At 38.0% G+C, this 19,783-nt stretch overlaps 1 long non-coding RNA gene across 1 annotated transcript; it reads right to left on the bottom strand.

Moving 5' to 3' along the window:
* Positions 1–6,920: 6,920 nt before the first annotated feature.
* On the bottom strand, positions 6,921–9,441 carry LOC108446000. Its single transcript, XR_001861098.1, has 2 exons — positions 9,129–9,441; positions 6,921–9,013 (listed from the first exon to the last, which is right to left on the bottom strand). It is a non-coding gene; the product is annotated as an uncharacterized LOC108446000 (long non-coding RNA).
* Positions 9,442–19,783: the final 10,342 nt, after the last annotated feature.

Consider the following 19,783-nt stretch of genomic DNA (forward strand, 5'->3'; position numbering starts at 1 on the left):
GTCTACACATGGAGAGACTTCACTGACTAACAGTGCTTGTGAGCCTGTGCTTCTGATTACATCTGATAACTTCCAAGACGTTTAAGGGTAGGATTCCTGCTACCTTAAGATCATACTGTTCTTCAGCTTGGGAAGAAAATTTTGGAATGTGTCTGATTTTGTATTTATCTGAATCTGACTGAGTACCAGTATGAATTTTCTCCAAAAAATGGGATACGGCCGAGTCTGTATTTTTACACATTTGTGTCTACTCAAACTCATGGTGATTCACAGAAGTCTCTATGTGCCTTCTGGGAGCTCACCAACAAGATGAACACAGTGGTGTCTGATAGCTTCACCCCAGCAAGATCTACCAAGTCAGCTGCAAGATCTAATAAAGCACCTGCACTTAGATGTCAGTCTCAGTTCCACTCTGAAGATTAATGCAACATAGCAGCCCATTACATGGTATGCATTTGTTTCTCAGGTGCTGTCATTTATAAACTGCTGAACACAGATGCATTTCCGTCTATTTCAATTGCAATGACGCGCATGGATCTAAACGAGCATAGCTGAGGACCAAAGGCTGGTGACAATTGCTGAGGAGCATGTTCTCAATGACGCGCATGGATCTAAACAAGCATAGCTGAGGACAAAGGCTGGTGACAATTGCTGAGGAGCATGTTCTGTGCCCGTAGCTCAGTGTGCAGCCAGTGCCAGCTGCAGGCTGAGCTCTGTGTGGTGACAGTCCCAGGAAAGAGGCCATGAACTACTGACTGTTTCCACAACAAATGTCATGAGGACTGGGACCTGGCCAGGGGACCGGACACTCAGTGACTCAGCAGGAGCCAATGACCCCCAGACTTTTGTGGACTTGGACTGCGAGGGTATAAAAGCCCAGGGTTTTCTTCAAGGTCCCTTTGTGGAGGCACCAGCTCAAGTTGTTATTTTGTTATTTAATTGTTGCACCACCATTAAATATTTGAAGGACCTCGATGCCTGAGGCTCTGCTCTGGGAAACTCAGGGTCCAACCGGTGAAGAAACCTGTTCTGACTGCGTGAATGTGGGGTGTGTAGCCATGAAGGGGCCTTGGTCCCACCTCAGGTGGTGTGACAGTGACTGCCATAGTGGGTCCTGGATGGTTGGACAGGGACGTTTCCTTAATAGTGATGATCCCTGGAATCTGTGGAGTAGATGGGTGGGAGCTCCAAACTGTCTGGCTACCACAGGAAAGTCAAAGAAGGTTTGTGACTCAGCCCTCAGCCATACTATATCAACTGTAAAGACACATTTATACAAGAATTAAAAATTACTGCCCTTCTTTCTGGCCATATGCACATCTAGTCCTTCAGGATGTTACCAAACAAGTTGTATTTCTTCAAAAAGGAATCTATGCAGCAGTGGGGGAAGACATTGGAAAATTATTTTAACCTTAACACAAGAGTGTTTGATCCCTAGCCATGATTAATGTTTAGTTTTGTACCATATAGTGCACAGTAAATTATATGACTTTCCTAATAATTTGCTATAATTTTCTAATATAATTGTTTTGATGAATTTTCTAATTAATTGCTTTAAATAATCATAAGCAGTGCAATTAGCCACTCTGTCACATGCCACTGTAGCCAGCATTTAGCAAGGTTTGTGATAAGATGCTATTGTGGGAACAGAGTTTGGGAAAATTAATGGAACTCTAAGTTGTACTAAAGCAGTTGTAATCAACCTTGATATGATTCAATGATCTCAGACCTAGAAGGGGGTTAACAAAGCCTGGGAGAGAGATATATTGCTGAAACTGGGTGCAAGAAATGCGGAATTTATGGACCACAAAGACATTTTTTAGAACCCCAAGACAGAGAAACTAACTAGGACAATTTGGCAATTGTACTGAAACCCTATCTGGGTGGACTAATTAGCACAAGAAGTGAGAAATCAATAACCAATAGAAGGCAGAATACTAATTAATGATAAAAATTATGTAATGTATAGCCAATGAACATTAATTTCTTTGTTTGCTAAGATTAATAGTGAAAAGTTTTGAAAGTATGTGTATATGTTAAGTGGAGCTATCCCTATGCACCCAGCGTGCTGAATAAATTAATGTTGTCTTTCTGACCTATCAAACTGGTTGCAGAGTTTATTTCTGAAGGTCTAGATGATCTTTAAGGTTTCTTCCAACCTCAACCATTTTACGATTCCATGATATTGCACTGAAGAAATCAAAATTGGCCTGCTCTATGTTTCAAATCCTATTCCAGATCTTAAGAAATTTATCCTAGGATTCAAGACTGGTCTTGAATAATGCCTTGGTGGTACAGTAGTCCAGGCTGAAATGCACACATTTTCTTCATTGTTAGCAAAGAGTCCATGAGCCTTAAATGATCTTTATTTGCTCAAGAAGCCTTCATCTATATTTTTATCTGTTACTTGCCATTTTAATAAGGCAAAGGTAATTTTATGATAAGGTTAATTGTGGCACAAAGTTCTGTTGCAGAGCTGAGTTCTCCATCTCCTCTGTCCATTCAGCACAACAGCAGCAGCATTCTGCTTAAAACCACACCAATATTGTTCAATTCCAGTATAGTCAAAAATCTCTACTTTTCTAAGAAGAGGATTTGGAGGCTTCCCAGAAAATACATCTGTTTTTTCTTCTTACCTCAAAGAATGAAGCTGACCAGGGAAACAGTAAGAATTAATATACTTATCTAGAATGCATGTGCTACCTAATTTCTCTCTCAGAATAACATCTGGATTTTCTTCAGAGTGCCTGGCTGTGTAACTGGGAAATACATGCCAAAATATCTGCAAGGCGGCTGCATATTGCAAAGCATCTGCATCTTAGGGCTTGTGGGAATCCCTTGAATTACGGCAGACGGAGCACCAGGGAGCAGAAGGGGAGGGGAAGAAAGAGTAGGCAAAACCCCCAAATCCTTGTGCTGCACTGTTAGCATGAAAGAAAAATAAAACCAAAACGAGAGTAAAAATGAAGAAATATTGCCTCATTCAATTTATCAGCATTGCAGAACTCCAGTCACTTACATACAGAAGAAACACAATTTTGTTCATCTCATTATGGATCTTTAAAATGCTATCATACAGCATTCATACATATTTATCGTAACTGCATACTAAATTAAGAATGAAAAATATTTCTTCCACATCTTTCTTACTGTTGCCAAGTTTCTACAAGCTATCACCTTGTCATAAACTGTCACGGTTTTAGTTCAAAGTCAAATATAATTTTAGGTGATAAAGACCTTTTACCTTCCCTGCTAAGATCAGTGACTGCCTTTATCAACAGTCCCAAGAAAACCGATTGAAGACTTTGATTTTAAACAATCCCATTGAACTGGGATTGAACCGATTTGAATTTATAAATTCATTATGAACCCAAAAAAAAAAAGGGCAGAAAAACTGTTATCTAAACTATCTTAGTAGAGCAAGAAACACTACATACTTCTCCACAAAAGCCTAAAAGACAAGCTCTAACAAGTCAAACCAATAGCTTAATATTCTGTCTCCAACAGTGGCCAATGGGCAATATTGTGAAATAACTGAGACATTATCTGCTGTCCATTGATCTCATACTCCTTCAGCATCTGCAATCACTGGATCAGGGATGGTCATTGTATTTACCTATACACTTACCTATTCCTGTATTAGATCATGGCTGTGAGAGAATACATACTTGCCTAGTCCTCTGATCATCTGTTTATAGATCTTTAGTCCTTGAATTTCTCTTTAACTCTCTTTAGAGAGAAAATATTTGACCACAAAATAAATTACTAGGATCAACCTTAGAGTTAGAAATCACATGGCCTAGCCAAGAGAATATGCAGACTGGAAGACATTTATGGTAGAAAAGCTCTTCACTTGCCCCTGCTGAAGCCAGGCTACAGCGTAACAAGAACATGAGGCCAAAAGGAGAGCACCAAACCGTGACAGAGAAATCCTGTGGCTGCACTCCATGTCCCCAAGACTTTTCATGTACCTACCACGAGACAATTAAATAAAAGACTGAAGCAATCCTGGGGCAAAATATCAGGAGCCCCCTTGCAGTTATGGCCCTTAGCTTCTGTAGATGGCAAACAAGTCCACTCAGAAAGCAAACATAAAGTCTCACTGCAGTTTCTAATTTAAAAAAGAGGACTTCAGGGGGAAAAAAAATCATACAGTCCCATCTAAACCCCCAAAACTCTTATTTTTCTCATAAAGCCCCCTTAAAGACTTAAGGGAAGCTAAGAAATAGTTGCAAGCCAAGACGTATCTTCTAACTGCTACTGCTTACTTTCTTGAGCTGAATTTCTATTTTGAAAAGTGACAGGGGTAGAACAAACCAGGCTCATTTTTAGTGTTTATTCATTTGTGGTCTATGAACTGTTAGTTAGCTTCATCAGTATTGCCGAGTTAAAATCAACAGTGTTATATGAGTGTCACTGAAGACACAATTTGCAAACAAGGAGGCTGGGAAGCGTTTTTGCAGCTGGCATGACCATAGATATATTACTGGCCCTTTAAGTAAACATACAGCTTAACTGGGGTTGAAGATGTATGTTCATTATTCACAGACAGAAGTACTTTGCATTTAAAAAAATCAGTTGAAGTTTATAAGAGTTTGGCAATGGGCTAAAAGCTGGGCTCACTTCAGATGCTCTCTCTTCTCAGACTTTTCTTACAGCTTTTCACTTCTGAGAGGAATTGCACTTCAAATACTGGGTTGCTCTTCTCCCAGATGTCCTGCAGATCAGGCTGCTCTAATACTTCCTAAAGTTAATGTCCTTTCCTCATTCCTGGACAGAGGCTTCTTGTTGCAGAGCTAGGTTTGGTTTAGCAAGCTGCAGCTTTCCCTGAGAGCTCAGCAGGGCTGCTTAGGGCAGTGAGACCATTCTGTCCTCCTGTAGTCCATTTCAGACAGCTCCGCACTCTTGCTCCAGTAGCTACCAGCTCTACAACACAGCGATGGCGAAGGAGGCGAGAAGGGTCCCTCCATGAGGGTTTCAGAGGATCTTGTCCCAGCCATCCCCAGAGGCAGAGAGACCTCGTGATCCGGGTGCAAGGGGGGTTTGTCAGGGGCTCAGGGGCGGTACATGGGTGGAGTTGGGGTACAGGAACCAATAGGGAGAGCCCGAGGGACTGGCCAGGGCTAGGGACAAGGGAAAGTGGGAAGGAACAATATGGGGTCAGAAAAGCAGTGGGTAAACAGATCACCACAGCTTCTCATGAAAGAAACAATGCCAGGTTCAGCACAGAGCTTTCGGTAAAGAACTAAACAAAAAGCCGACAGTGGTTTCTGGGTTACACTTTGAGAAGGGTACATTTTGTTCTTCTTGGTGTCAGTCCAAAATAACTTCAGTCTAGAGCTTACTGGAATTCATGCTGGCTTACACCATTGGACACGAAAGTGAACTGGTGTCAAAAGGCAAATACATTCTGTTGGTGAAGAGAGAGAGTTTGAATTCAAAAAACTCTCATACCCTCTGGTAAGTGGTAGCATCAGCCTCCAGTAACATCACCCACTGAAAAAAGCATGGCACTCGTGCCAGAAATACCCGGTTATTTTTATTCTATGTTCTATTTCATCAGCATAACAAAGTTGAAGCACTAAATTTGATCTTAATCTGTCTGGAAAAAATCTGTCTTCTCCTTTTATAAGGTTTTAATCAGGATTTTAGCCATATTTTTGTTTTCATTAAAAAAAGTTAACATGGCATTTAATTGATTTTTAGTTTGTTTTTAGCTAACTCAGATGAAAATATACTTTATTTTTTCTGGTCTGCAGTTTTCTGTAACTCATAAGTGGAGACACATCATGTAAGCTCTGTAAGTATTCACGGTTCTCTTGCAGACATCATTATATGAAGCATACAGGTGTAAGAGAACAATGTCCTTAAAATGACATTTGTAATATGGAAGGTTTGCATTACCATAATGTGGAAAGCAACATTGTGTTTTTCTGCCAGGAATAAACAGAGACAAATAACAATAATTTCTCACTAGCAAGAGCAGCTGAGATGCAATAAAGACCAGTCAGCCACAAAATAATTGCTTTAAAGATGCACTTGGGGTTGTTTTTCTTTCTTCTTCTTTTTTTTGTTTTGTTTTGTTTTGTTTTTTGATTAGAGACATATTAGGAGGCCAGGATAAGAGAAGGCAAACTAAGAATAGAGAGATCCTAAATACACAGTGCAGTGTGCAACTGCCTCTTCTGGGACATGTGAGTAAGATATAAAATAGTGTATGCTTTTGAAAAAGCACTGTCTACTCATCATAGCAATGTAACAGCTTATTAAAACCAATGACTACAGCATATAAAGTTCTTTATCCTCCTAATTTGAATCTTTTGTAGTTTAAAATAAATTTCCAATAGAGAATGGAAAGATGGAAAAGACCCATAAGGATCACTGAGTCCAATCTGTGCTCCTCACAGGAGTACCTAAAACTAAACCATATTACTAAGAGCATTGTCCAGACACTCCTTGAACTCCGACAGGCTTGGTGCCATGACCACTCCCCTGAGGAGCCTGTGACCAAATGCCCTCTCAGTGCAAAGCCTTTTCCTAATGTCCAAGGAACCATCCTTTCCAACCTCCAAAGTATGATCCTACAAAAGCCCCAGTGCTATGAACACATTGGCAGGGTCCACCATGCAAAGGCAGGATGTCTAGGACAAAGAAGGAACTACACAGGGCATCTGCTACTTAGGGATGAATTTTTTCATTCTACACTCCCAAGAAAACTCTAAATGCGAAGGTGACCGGGACAGGAGAAATCAATGTACATCTAACGCTCAGGGTCTTTTCAAACAAAACAGCTGTATGGAAAATCCTCACATTTTTTAATCCAGTGGAAGAAAATCTGCATCTCCCCACCTTCTCCAGTTCTTCTATATGCATGCAATTCCAAAGGAATATGCTACTTGAATTAAAAAGGACCAAAAATATTTTACTCAGAGGCTTGTGACACCATTTTATTGTATTTTGTAGCATTCTTTCCATGACATGCCTAATACAATATTTGTAACCACTACTGAAAGGTTTGTATGAGGGCATTAACTGCACTTACAGCCAAATTTGATAACCGATAAGCAAACAGACAGCTACAGTTTTTTGGTTTTTTCTTTTTTGAAGCGAGCATTTTACGTCCAAAATAGCATCCCAGGATTAGAACAATCTTACTGTCTGTAACATTATTATGTTCTAGGTAAATATGAACATACAGTGAAAACCTCACGGTTGAGTGGAAGTCCACAAGCAGTTTGATGGAACATTCATATGTGTCTAACTACTCACATTTTGGTAGTAACACTTGTCATAGCTAAATACAGATATGTTTGTGCTTACAGATGCTTTATTTCCCTAGTTTATTTGAAAAGCATATAACCCATAAAACTAAAACTGGTATTTGTGGGATTTTTCTAAAGTATATGTCAAAAAAAGGTTTGTGGAAGTCTGGGGTCTGTTTTGCTGTTTCATTTTTGTGTAGGTAGTATGCAAGTTTTAGTCCTAAAACTGAAATAATTTCTCTTAAGTGACAGCTTTAAACAACAGGCATAGTGTAGGCTTTTCCTGTCAGGAATTCAAAAATCACCTTGAAAGCTAGCCTAATAATGCTAGATTACCAAATTACACATCCTGAGCCATCTTAAGGTCCTACATAGAAAATTGTCTCGACCTTTGTATCCTAAAGCAAACAACAGCTGCAGAATAAACTTGTTAAGCTTCTAGAAAAAATTGGAAATACTGGGACATTGATGTTTTCTATACTTTTGAATGGCTGACTTCATATGACTTTTATTTTGTTTCTCCCTTATTCAGGTATTTGTTTTCTTACCTGACTGCATCAGGACTAACTGAAATAAAACACTGTGCATTACATTGGAAAAAAAACCCCAACAAACTACACATACAGTCTTAGATACCAAGAACTTTACAAATAATTTCTCTCCTGACACTCAAAACGTCTATCATCGTCGTGTCTCATCTTAAAAAACATTAAACTTCTTTTTCTGAGATAAAATATATGGGGGCTGAGACAGAAGTACAGAATAGAAGAAAGAATTTGTGGCTTACTAGTCTGGCAAGTATACTTCAGAGCTGACACTCCATTGTGAGTGTCAGTGCCAGGTAGCTCTGCAAATGAGTGTGCTTTGCAAATGAGAAAAAAAAAATCCAGTTTGTAACTATTGAGGAACATGAGAAGATACTTAAAACATAGCAAAAAGTAAACATTTACTGGATTATTTAAAAGTATATTACTAGAACCAACAGGACATACCTTTAAACATGTATAAAGTATTATACCTAAAAATGCATAGATGTACAGTAAATATGTTCATTTATATGTAGATGGAGTAATATGTACACACAGAGTCTGTTGTGCTTCGGTGAGTGTAAGAAGTGAATCCTGCGCTGTCTTAAAGCAGTTTTATCACACAACTGTATCGATGTAGCAGGTGTAAGAACAATGTACATTAACCCTAAGTAGGTAACTCATATCCATTTACTCTTGAAATGTACAAATACAGGAAACAAAGGCCATAAATGCAATAGTACCTACACCTCCAAGACTTCCTTTTTTTCTTATTTATTTAAATATGCACAAGTCCACCTACTGGTGCTCCGTAGGTTTCTTTCCTTGTCAACATGTTGACCAGGCACTCAGAAGAGTATCTCTGATGCACTTCAGGACCACTTCCACTGATCCAACTCAGTGCACTCCTGACCTTGAAGTCTTCAGGTCAAAAATCAGGAAAAAATAAAATAAAAAATATATAAATAAAACAAACAAGCTTGTGGGCTTTGTTTTCACAAGTTATTTGCCACCAATACTGTCAAAGCAGCTGAATTGTAGTGCATCCATGTGCAGGAGCATATAGCAGCTTTTGTGCACTTTGCAAAAAAATACATTAAGGAAAATCAAGTCTTTACTGGCTTGTTTTATCTGTTGCTAAAAAGATGCTGTGCTGCTTCTGAGCTCTTTCCATCAAATTCTTTTTCTTCTTTTTTTTGTCCTTCGTTTTTGCTGGCCTTCTCCCTGAAAAAAAAAAAAAGGAAAAACAAATAATAGCAATGAGTCGAGTAAAGAATCCAGAAGTGATAAAAAACCCCAACAAAAACAACTCAGCAGTATAGAAATTATGAATAGGTACTGCAACAGTAATGCTGGCTAAAGAGCTTCAATCATCAGTGAAAACAGAGGTTTTCAGTGTGATACAAAAGGAAGCAGGATCCCCGACTGTCATCACTTGTCCACCGGCACAATTTTTCTGGTATGAGTAACCATGTTGATGCAGGCTTCATTTTTGGCAGGGTAAGCTACACAAGCAACGTTATGCAAGTACCCAAGGCCCAAAGCCAAATGAGTATGCAGACTCCTACCTCAGTCGAAGCTGGATATACGCCTTAGACCCTTGTGTAAATTTGCTTGAGTGAGTAATCCTATTTAAGTCATGTCCAATGTATCTGTGATTTCAATGACAAATTAGGCATTACAGCCCAAGTACTTGGTTGGATGCCATCCTACACACTTTGGCAGAGACAGTACCACCTCTCTGAAGAACTGTTGTTACTTATTATTAGCACATTGTGCCTAATTCTCACAGCATATAACTGTGCAGAAACAAACATTTCATTACATGCTTCTACTATTGGAATTTCACTGAAAAATAAACAAAATTAGGAAATCAGGATCAATTCAGAAAAAAGTTTACAAGGTTTTTGAATGAAAAGGTTTTTCCTGTTTACATCTAATAATAAATCAGTGCCCTTTGGTTATCTCAGCAAAGATAGTATGGACAGAAAAAATGTCAGATACAAAGGCCCTCGTTGAGCAATGCATTACCTTTTAAGTATATGCTTAAATCCTATCAAGTCTAGTAGGATTTAAGGAGACGACCAAATGTTGTCAGATGTGAGAATGGTCTGGATTTTCTTGGCAGTATCATATACTAAAATACGTGATCAATGGTAAAAAAATAAGGTTATTAAATTCAGAAGCACCAACTTTGTAAACTTTCAGGAGCACTAAATGAACTTAAGAAGACAGTAAAAAGAAATTCAATTAGCAGATTACATAAAAATGTGAAAATGAATTTTTCATCTACATTGTCAGTACATTATTAATTGGGACAAATGTTTGCCAGCCTGTTTTTGTCTTACTCCTATATTGTTTTTTAGTTAAAAAGGCCCAAACCAGTGCAAAGAGTTTTTCTCTATTTGATAATACTACTGAATAAATCTGATTATAAAATTATCAAAATTTATGATTCATTAAAAATATAGGGTTATATACTTCAGGTTACACATCTGTAATACACTTTCTAGGCTACTATTCTCTAGGAATTATTGGAGTACTTGTATATAAAATAGGACAGAACATTAAGGTAATGAGCACATGAGTTTAGTCCATATTAAAAATCATAAGGGTCCTTGGAGTTTACTTCTGCTTCTCATTAAAGTCTGGCATTAAAGTTACTATGGCATTTTGCCATTTTTAAATCTAGTTAATCCTACACAATAAATCCTCAGTCCAACCAAGCATTAATCAAAGCAGCTTTTAAGTTAAAGCTCTTTAGTAACAGTGTATCTAATGACGAGGCACGCCTAATGAGGTCAGAGGGAAGGAACACTTGACACAAAGTGGTATTACAGTAAAGTGGTTTGAATTATAGAAATTTCCATATAAATTTTTTTTATGGATTTCTACTAGTTGATATATTGCAAGGCATCAGAACTTGCATGGATGTACTGTTCAACACTGTATTCTAACTTGCACTTTCAATATTCTTAATTTTTTGACCCAAATCTTTGAAATGCTTATTAAGGAGGAGTAGATGAGGGGAAATAATAGAAGAAGAGTGACCAATTCTGCTGGTTAATTGATTCTCACTAGACCAACAGATTCAATAGGAGCCTTATTGGAAATCTGCTACCCAGTCAGCTCAGTGATCTTACCGGCTGAGGTTTTTCACTAAATAGACCAACCAGTAAAAGAAATATTAACTTCAGTCAGTGTCTCATCTAGTTTCTCTATGACCTCCTCAAGAGAACTACATTAATTGCTTACTATAAGTTTAAGGCAGTTAAAGATTCTATTACTTTTCCTCTAAAGACTTTGAGTTGCACTGATAAAACGACACACAACACAGCTGGTATCTCTAGCTAAGCCTTAGAAAGTAGCTCCTGCAACACAAACATCAAATCAAATTGTCAGCATGCTCCCCATATTGTATCATTAAAATAGAAAAGAACTGGACTAGAGTTCAATTATTTTACATGTCAGTGTGCAATGAGTACATTACAATGCTTCTGCTGCTCTGCAGCAATTGTCTCTGTGCCTGCTTTTTATTCCAAGGGAAACCAAAGGCCAAATGCCTTCTTTTAAATGTGCTGTGGGACTAGCAAACCATGCAGTGGCAGCATCCCTGAGCCACTGAGAACTGATAGTTTGTTCTTCTGTTAGGAGCTCTTTGGCTGCTCACTATATCTCAAATTACCCCGTTGTATACAGATTAAGTTTCATTATTTTCAGGACAATATTAAACCACACAGAGAAAATCCGGATGATTTGGTGATGCTAAGAATCCCAAACTCGAAATGTTATTTTAACCAGAAAACTGAATATAAAAGGTATTTCTTGGCTAACCATCAGTTCCCATATTGTTAGTAGAACACATCAGAGACTAGACATTAGCAAGAAAAAACTGATTATAAAGACTAGAGTTCAAAAAAGTATGCTGCTGAAGCCTCCATGCATGACAACTTTTATTAAATGCAGATTTCAATCACAATGCTTATTTTATCAGGAGAAGCACACAGAAGTATCTACTGAATATCTTGCTAGATGTCTTTTGAAGAACATGGTGTTTATGATATGCAAAGTAGATCCTCTGAAAGGATCTGTGAGCCAGGCTATCCCAGTTCCCCAGCTGGAGGACAAACTGGACAAGGACAGCCAATGGAGGAGTCCCCTGGGGCCAGGATGGCAGCAACCACCTCTGCTCTGTGCCATGGGTCAGGTGTGGAAACCTCACGTGCAGGTTGTGTGCACAACCTTCCCCACACCTTGCCACGCTCACTTCTTTCTCCTTTGAGCAAGAGCCCTGATCCCAAGTTCATCTCTCCATAGGAAGCAGCAGGGCTCTGCCATGCTTGGCTCTGTTGTGCAGTTGAAAAGGAATGGATTTTTTAGCATCACTGTATTACAGTCCAGAACCTGCTGTGGCATGTAGAAGGTAATTCCTCACTGAAGCAAATGAGGAGGGTGAGCAAAAGGACTCTGTCTCTTTAGAGGGATTTTATCACTATCAAACAGGTTACAGTATTATAGTACAGAACAGAAGGTGACAATACAAGAGAACTGGAGAGGGATTTCTTACAAGGAAGGGCATGTAGTGATAGGGCAGGAAGAAATAGTTTTAAACTGGAAGAGGTTTAGATTAGATAACAGGAAGAAATTCTTTATTGTGAGGGTGGTGAAGCACTGGAACAGACTGCCCAGAGAAGATGTGGATGCCCCGTCCCTGGAAGTGTTCAAGGCCAGGCTGGATGAGGCTTTGAGCAACCTAGTGGAACATGTTCCTAGTCTAGTGGAACATGTTCCTGCCCAAAGCAGGGGGTTTCAAAGTAGAGGATCTTTAAGGTCCCTTTCAACCCAAACCATTCTCTGTTTATATGAATACCTGAGATATTAAGTCTGATCCATCTACCTTATAAACCCCTCCTGATCAGAAGCAGTATTCAAGAAAGCAAACAATCTATTGCAACTTCCTAGGATCCAGTCAGCCCTAATCTTTTAAGTGACATTACATCCTTCCTAGTGGATGTCATTTGGCGGATGGCAATGCACCTTGTTTCTGCTTTCTGGGTTACAGGTCTCCAGATCAGGCCTCATCTTAAATCTTTGCTATATTTATTTTTTTTAAGACCTTGATGCTAGCAGCAAGGGGAGCAAATACAAATAATTCATGCAAAGAGCAGGATATTTGAGCACTGTTCTGTGCTTCTGTATTCTTATATTTATTTTGACTGTGGTTTCCCCTACATACTAACTAGATAACTAGCTTCTCCTTGAAAAGCATTTTTTATCTCTGACTGTCTAAAAACAGGCTCCTCAATTTCTGTTATCAAAGTCAGCTCTGACATGGTTTACATAATTTGTTTAATTCTCTGTAAAGTCATTGCATACACTGAAATGTATAGGGCCCAAGAAAGATGTGAAATGTATCTGAATTCAGTGTTCAACTATCTATCAAAAAAAAGCCTTGAAAGCCCTATCTATCATTCTGTATCTCACACTTCTGCACAGGTTATTTTTGCAGAAGCAATATTGGTAAAGCCATTAATTTAAACTCTTTATTCCAATTTTTAAAAAATTGGTTTTGCAATTTGCTTTATAAATTACCAATGAGTAAGTCTTTATTTTCTAAATAACTTATCCCAATGGGTGCTATCTTTAAAGTGTTATCCATTAAACTTTTGTTTGGACCACTTAATTCAGGCAGGTAGGTGCGTAACTAATATGGTATGCAGTGAAATATTATCATTAACTAACCTTGTATCACATCTTGTAATGGCAACATATAGGTGATGGTACAATAGCATATGGATGAAAATGCAATTGTAACATGAATTCTTGAAAAAAATTATTTATGCTAATATACACAGCAATTGTCTGTACACCAAAGAGTAACAGCTACAAAAAAACCCCAAAAACAAACAAACAAAAAAAACCCAACCAAACAAAACCAAAAACAACCTTAAGCTGGATCTTGCTGGGTTCTTTTTCTTTTTTTAATGTTGCTTTTGTACCATTTTATCAGCGTTCCTCCTACAACACATGCACTTGTGTTCAGTTGTCTGGTTTGTCTCATGCTCCAAGCTGAAAGATGCTTGGAAATACTGCATATTCCTTCTGGACAGACCCACCTGGTCAACTGGGGATGCACATTACCTGATTCAGAAGAAGCCTTTATCACCTTCTGACAGCTGCAAAGGCAGCTTTCTCCAGACAGAATTTGGGCAGCAGATTCTTAACACCCAGGACAGTCTTAAATCTGGTCCTCCAGATTTAAAAGGCAGCAAATGTATTCACAGGGACTCCCAGCCACATTTCTTGAGATCCTTGACTCAGCCAGGAAGCACCAGTTCAGTGTCTGAACTGTCCTTCACCTGCTGCATGAACACTGCTGCATGTACTGCTGTCCTAACAAATTCTATCCACTGGGAGTTTCAGCAGAGACAGTACAGTATACAGCCACATGAGGGCAGCAAATTTAAAACATTTAATAAAAGGGAAAAAGAAAACAACCCTCTGCGGTTTTATTTCACAGTGTAATTCTCCCCAAATTTTCAGCAGTCTCACATACAAATCATCATATTAGAGCTATCAGAATGCTTAATACTCCCTTCCCTATTTAAAACGTTTTTCTCTTCTATGATGATTACTGAATGATGGGATTTAGAGGCGAGTGCCTGCTTCCCTTCCGTGGATGTTCATATACAGAACTTTCACTGCATCCTCCTTTCATGTAGTTGCAGAGAGTGATAAGGTCTCCCCTGATCCTCCCCTTCTCCAGGGGAAACACCCCCGGCTCCCTCAGCCATTCCTCACAGCAGTTTCTGGAGGAGCCCCCTCTGGCAAGACGCTGGTCGTGCACAGGCCAACAAATGCCTCATCACTTACTTTCCATCTGCACCTCACACCAAACTATACATAAACACTGACTGCAAAAATCCAAAAACCAAGCAAACACAAAATTCAGTCCAGAAATTATTCCCCAGAAATAATTTATTTCCCAGGGCTTTCAGTTAAAATTCTGGATACTGAAACTGCTAGAGAAATGCATAATTTTTTAAGAAATCTTATAAACACACACTCAATGGAAAAAAAAATTCCTCACTGCTACAGAGTCATCCTCTTCCTAAAGCACGATTTACAAACCAACACTGACAAGTGATCGAAAGGAAGGGAACATAAAGAGCTTTAACAACTTCACAAACCACTCACCATGGGCATCTCTACCAGTGGTCACCTGCTACCAAATTAATGACAGTTTTCCTAAACTAGTTCGCAGTTGTGGATTTTTTAATACCATAACATTAAGGCTGAAATTGGCTGTGCTCAGTGTGTGCTTTAGGAGGAATATGGTTTGGAGGAAATCAGCCAAAGTAAAATATCTTTTCGGAAAAGGAGTGAAAGACATTTGGTCTTAGATGGTGACACTGGAAAAGAAATAAGGTTGAGGAGATGGAACAGAAAGACTCAAGCGTCAGAAAACCTCATTTTCCTGGGTGAATTTCTCAAGTGATTTGAAAAAGTCTTGTGAACACATAATTTGCCTCTGAAGACACCAGAAGGGATGGAATGATCACGCAGAGTACATCAGCTGCCCATGATACCATTTCAAATCCCCATGGGTAAAGATGGGTTAATTAACATTTGCAAAGCACTGAAATATGGTAACAATGGGCATCACAGAAAGTAAGGAATTATTTAATCATTCTTTCTTCATTTGCAAGGGTTAAATAATATTGAGCAAATGACGTCTTAGAACAATTACTGAATAAAAATAACAAACAACCCATATCATAATTATAGCCATCATCACAACAGATAAAAATAAGAAGCAAATGAAGGCACTCCTTCAGCTTTGAAATGCCTGAGTTTGCAAGCTTAGTGGTCTTCTTTTATGCTTTTTGGTGTAATACTGATAGCTAATGGTATAAATGTCTACTCCCAGCCTGCTGAAATTAATTGTAGAGTAAGAAGAGGAATTCTCTTATGCAAACACAAAGTTTGGTGTTTTGCGTACATTCTTGTCTGTTTGACAAGAAAAAACTTCTGAGTAAACCTTGTAATTTCTACACAAATCACTACAAAAGCACTCAGTGCAAAGATGATCTGAGTGGTATCTTACTCATTTCCTGACATCCAGAATCCTGCTAGTTTATTTTCAATTTCACAGCTTTGGATAAATTATAATATCTATCCCAACCAACACTTAGTATTGCATATACTTGGTGTTTGTGTACACCAGACATCAGCTACTGAGATGAAAGCTAATTTAAAAGATTCATAGACTAATTATTCAACTAAAAGAAATATCAAAATATCTCAAGTTCCTGTATCTAAATCCTGCTAGGTTTTTGTTTTAAGAAATTAAAGAAATTAAGAAATTAAAGAAATTAAGAAATTAAAGGTATTACTATTTAGGACGAGAATAAGCAAAGTGAGGTATTCTTTTTCTCCCAAAGTACACGTCTATTTTTCATCTGGCCCGAATACTAACTAACTAAGCAATACTATAATCTGATTTTCTTTCCTTCTGGACAATATAGAGTGTCATCAGATTTTGTCATCTGTTTAAGAAATACTGATTCCTACACAAAGAATGGAATCTGCATGTCACAGACTATTGAGAGTTCAGTAGATTTTTTCCTCAACTTTAGGGCAAATTAACTGGGAAAAGAGTCGTCTTACACAACTGAAATGCAATGCATTTCCCACAGTGCAGTTTTCCAGTGTATACAGTAGATGGCAGTGAGACATGAACTGAAACCTGGCTTCCACTTCCAACATTTCCAGGAACACTATATTTTGTTTGTAGAAGTATATATTCATGAAAGAATATAGAAACTGAAAGACTAAAATCCACGCACATACTCAGAGAAGAAAGCAAAAGAAAGCACCCCTGGGGAAGAAGAAAACTAGTAAACTCAAGAGGACATGGAAACTCTGTAAAACTGTCATAGGAGACCCATGTTTAACTGAAAAGAATAGATGCTCAAATGTTGGGTCCCACTGTCCTCTCAGTCACAGTTGCATGAAAACAGACGAGTCTCCACTGCAGCCAAAATGTTTGTCTAATGTAAATTTAGCTCAGAATTCAAACAATATGAATATCAGTTGCATGCAGGGTACGCACTATTCTTATCTTAATCAACACCATGTCAGATCAGATACTTTGCAAGCAGAGCCAAGCAAAATATTTACAGTGAAAGGTTTGGGCTTGCTTATTTTCCTTCCTTTTACAGAGCAATATAAAGCAAATTTCAAAACAATAAAAGAAAAATTATACACTGTCAAGAGTATGCATGCACATGTAAATATATTCTAACTCTACAGGCAATAGTTATAGATAAACTCTAATTGGCTTGAACTTCTCTAGGTTTGACTGGATACTAATCTGACTTTAAACTCTCTCTGCTCACTATTTCAGAGTGGGTTCTTTATTTTTCTTCCTGTTTCCAAGTGAATTTACTTCATTTTATTTTTATCTCATCATATTGGGAATAAAAAATGAATTCTATTGAAACAATATTTATTTGTGGCACACCGAAGGTTTAATTTCATACTGGAAATTGCATTTTATTCAATTAAGAGTTTCTTACATAGACGAAGATTATACTGAGAAGCTGATTTTTTTTAGAGATATATTTTCTTCTGTGGAATAGTCATGAAGGGTTAGTCCTTTTTAATTCCCTTCAAGGATTCAGGTAAAGAACTGAGGAATAAATTTGTTCTGGGATCTTTTTCTTTGATTTTATTTTCTTCTTTTTTTATAACTGAAACATCTCAAAAATTATTTTTATTATCCCTCCTGTCTCTCTTCAAATATTGCACAGTAAATCCTACAGATGTTCAGGAAGAAAAGAGGCTAAATTAAACACCTGACTACAAACTAAAGTACAATCCAGCAGAAAGACTCCTGAATAATAACTGAAAGTGAATATGAATGCATTATTTTTAATAGGATGTAAAATTATTACCTCATTCCTCTCATGTATTGAGGAGTGTACCAGGTGAACTACTGCACCTGCACTGCTCACTGACAGTCGCTGGATTTATACTTGTCAAGGTGCTCAGGATATTCACAGTGCCTGCCTGAATTTGATCAGGTTAGTGTCTGTTTATCTGTAACTCCACTGGTGCATACAGTGCACACCTTTCCCTTCTCCTCAGACATTCGATCAGACCACTGATCTAAATTTAGCTCTGAGGACTTCCCTTTACCACACTATGGCCACAGACTTCTCTATGGTAGACCTGCATTACTAAATTCAGCAGCGTTAGAGAACATCTCCAGACACTGTACCCCAACTGCCTGTCATGCTTTGATCTGGGGCAGCCCTGTCCTTCCCAGAGAGGCAGCACAGGCCAGGGCTGCTCCTGCAGGCATGTCCCTGGCTTGGGAGCTCTGAGCTGAGCAAAATGGATATGGACCAACCTGTGCCCTTCAATGCAGGGCCAGGTAACACCCCAGCAACTTTAGTGAACTACTATAGAGATAGTCACAATCTTTGAGCTGTGGCCAGTCGGGAGTTAAAGGATGTCCTGCGTTACACAGCTTTATCCCTAAATGTGTTGCAGTAGCTTTCTTACTTTCCCAAGACTGCCTATGAGGCCCTAATAATTAATACCTTTTCAAAGCAGCATCTTTTCAAAGTCTGTAGATTAAATAATAAATACATAGATAGGGAAATTAGATAATGTATGTCACTTTTAGAATGCCTACACTTTATAATAATATAATTGAAAACAAGTTTTATTGCTTAGAACTTAAGATGAAGCAGTGATTGCAAATGAGAATTGAGGTCAAGGGAACCTTTAGTGAGATCTCTTACATAAGCATGAGAAATCAAACATTAGTTTCATATGCTGTTGAGGCTACTAACTTGTTGAAGAAATTTGTCCAATTTAAATCCAAAGACAAGAGGAGATGGAGGATCCAACACTGTGGTAATTGTTCCAGTAGTTAATTGTTCCACTGCCAGAATTTCTGTCCAATTCCTAACTTAAATTTTATTATCCAGGTATTATTTCTCATTATTCTTTTCTGTCCTAGATCAGACTGTAGACAAATATTTGTTCATCATCTTCCTGAGAAGTTAAACATATGGCAGATTCTGTGCACCTTTCTTTAAAGCTTATTGTGTAGTCCTTGTATAAATTTTTTTTACTTGTACCTGCACAGTTCCCAACTGAACTATCTCTTTAGTTTCCCAATATCTTCTATAAAATACAGGTCTCAGCCTGGATGTCAGAATTCTGAAATAGATTTATTTTGCTTCCTCCTTATTACCAAAGTTATACAGAAAAGAATTGCATTTGAAACTTTTCTCTCTATATTGTAGTGGACTCACATGATTTCTTTCAAGAAACACTGCTTTTTAGACACCATTCCTCATCCTGCAGGTATGTATTCCTAGTTCTATAACTCTTTGATTCTCCAGGATAACTTTACATTGAACTAGATGAAAAGTAATTGTGTTTGCTTTTCAAAGTAACCTACATTTTTCTTTGGGTCTACTCTATAGTGTATCACAGGGTCTACCCCATGGTATGGTTTACCATTACGATCACATTATTTCTTTTTCTAAAAGATGTTTATATAACTAAAACAAATAGTAATGCTTGCAGAAACATCTTAAGGCCATCACCACTTTTTCCTAGATATCCAGCCAGCAAATGCTTTAATTTTATGTTGTGGTAAAGATAAAGGAAATTCAATAGGTCTATAAATGTTCCAAGTCTGAACACATTCAAGTATGATAGGTAGCTATGGGCATGACTGCTGTGATGCTTCTGTTTAGCTTCATTTCTACAGCTGCGAATATTGATCCAAAAGGAACAAACTTCACAGAAACTTTCCATGTATGAATGTACAGACTTAGTCTCACAAAAAGAGATTCTACTTTTAAAGTAATTATGTTTGGTCAAACTCTTCTGATGGCATGACAAAACCAAACAAAGAAAAACAAAACAACCTGGGCTGGACTTAACCAAATGCCTGTAAGACCTTTT

This window comes from Corvus brachyrhynchos, unplaced genomic scaffold (genome assembly GCF_000691975.1).
Source record: "Corvus brachyrhynchos isolate BGI_N302 unplaced genomic scaffold, ASM69197v1 scaffold710, whole genome shotgun sequence".
NCBI lineage: Eukaryota > Metazoa > Chordata > Aves > Passeriformes > Corvidae > Corvus > Corvus brachyrhynchos.